Source organism: Galeopterus variegatus, unplaced genomic scaffold, assembly GCF_000696425.1.
Source record: "Galeopterus variegatus unplaced genomic scaffold, G_variegatus-3.0.2 Scaffold7115, whole genome shotgun sequence".
Classification (NCBI taxonomy): Eukaryota; Metazoa; Chordata; class Mammalia; order Dermoptera; family Cynocephalidae; genus Galeopterus; species Galeopterus variegatus.
In genome coordinates, this window is record NW_007733226.1 from 104,703 (window position 1) to 106,131 (window position 1,429).

Below are 1,429 nucleotides of genomic sequence, written 5' to 3' on the forward strand. Positions count from 1 at the left end.
ATTAATGCAAGAGCATACTATTTGGTCTCTCACATTACATCCACTTATCTTCTCTCCAATCCACTCTTCACCCAGCAGTTATTATGGTCCTGACACATAAAGCTGATTATATTTCTAGTCTCTGCTTGAAATCCTCTTATGCCTTCTTGTTATACTTAGGATCCAGTCCAAAACTGGTAAGGAGGCTATAAGGCCTTGGACAACCTGGCCCCAGCCCCCATCTCTGGCTCCTCTGGGGCTCTCTGCCCCCTGCTCACCATGTTCTAGTCCAGTGCACAGGCTTTCTTCCCATTTCTCAGCTGAGCCAAGATCTCCTCAAGGCCTTCTCTCACCTTATTCTCCTTTGTTCTGCATACCTGTCACCCAAGTCTCTTGTCTAATTTACTCCTCTTTCTCCTTCATAGCTTACCACAAATGTCATTTCCTGAAACAAGCCTTCCAGGACCTCCATTATGTGTTTATGGCACCCTATACAATGATCGTTCTTATAGCTCTGTTTCTTTCATAATTGACCTGATTTGTATGAACATCTGCTTCACATCTCTCTTTCTCCCTATATGATAAGCACTCCAAGGACACTAACCATGTCCTTCCTATTCTCTATTACACTATCTAGGGGGAAAAAAGTGCCTGACAAATGTTTGCATTCAACACAGTTATTGAAAAAAAGTGAATGGATGGAGGTAGTGGTAGAGATGGGATGTAATGATAACTTCAACAAGGAAAGAGAAGGGTAGGAGTTTCAGTTCCAGCGCTAACACTAACTAGCTGTGGGATGTTGGGTAAAGCACTTCTCAGAACCTCAGTTTCCTGATCGCTTAAGTAAGTAGGTTGAACTATAAGAATCCTAAGCTGCTGTAAATTCTTTGTGGAATGAGGCAGAGTATAAATAATGAGATAAAATCTAGGTACTATTTCTTCCTGTACTCTTCTTTTCTAGTACACAGGCCAAAGCAAAGCAAATGGGAAGAAAACTAAAACTCTAAAGTGACTTAGAGCATGAAGAATATATCTATTTTTTCTGACAGCATTACAGATGTTTTCAGCATTCACTATTATGTTAAGAGATGGCTATTGTTTTTCAGGGAATACAATCCATTTCTCAGCAGTTTGCTCACTCATAGAAAAAGTAATCAGTTACCCCTGGGTAGGTAATAGCATTTTTCCAGTGGCAATTCCCTTTCCCATTTAGTTTCTTCCATCATATAACACAATAGAGCTCAGCTCAGCTTAGAGCCAAAAGCCAACAGGACATGTCTGCTCTAGATTTGGAACTCACAGAGCAGAGTCCATTTGGCAGTAATTAAGTAGATGGCTTTTCATCTTTCTTTCAAGGGTTACCAGCATTAAAAATATAGCTGCACATAATTTCTTATTGAGATCATGATTAACTGGACCAAGTTAGCTCAAATCAGCTGTTTTCCTTTCT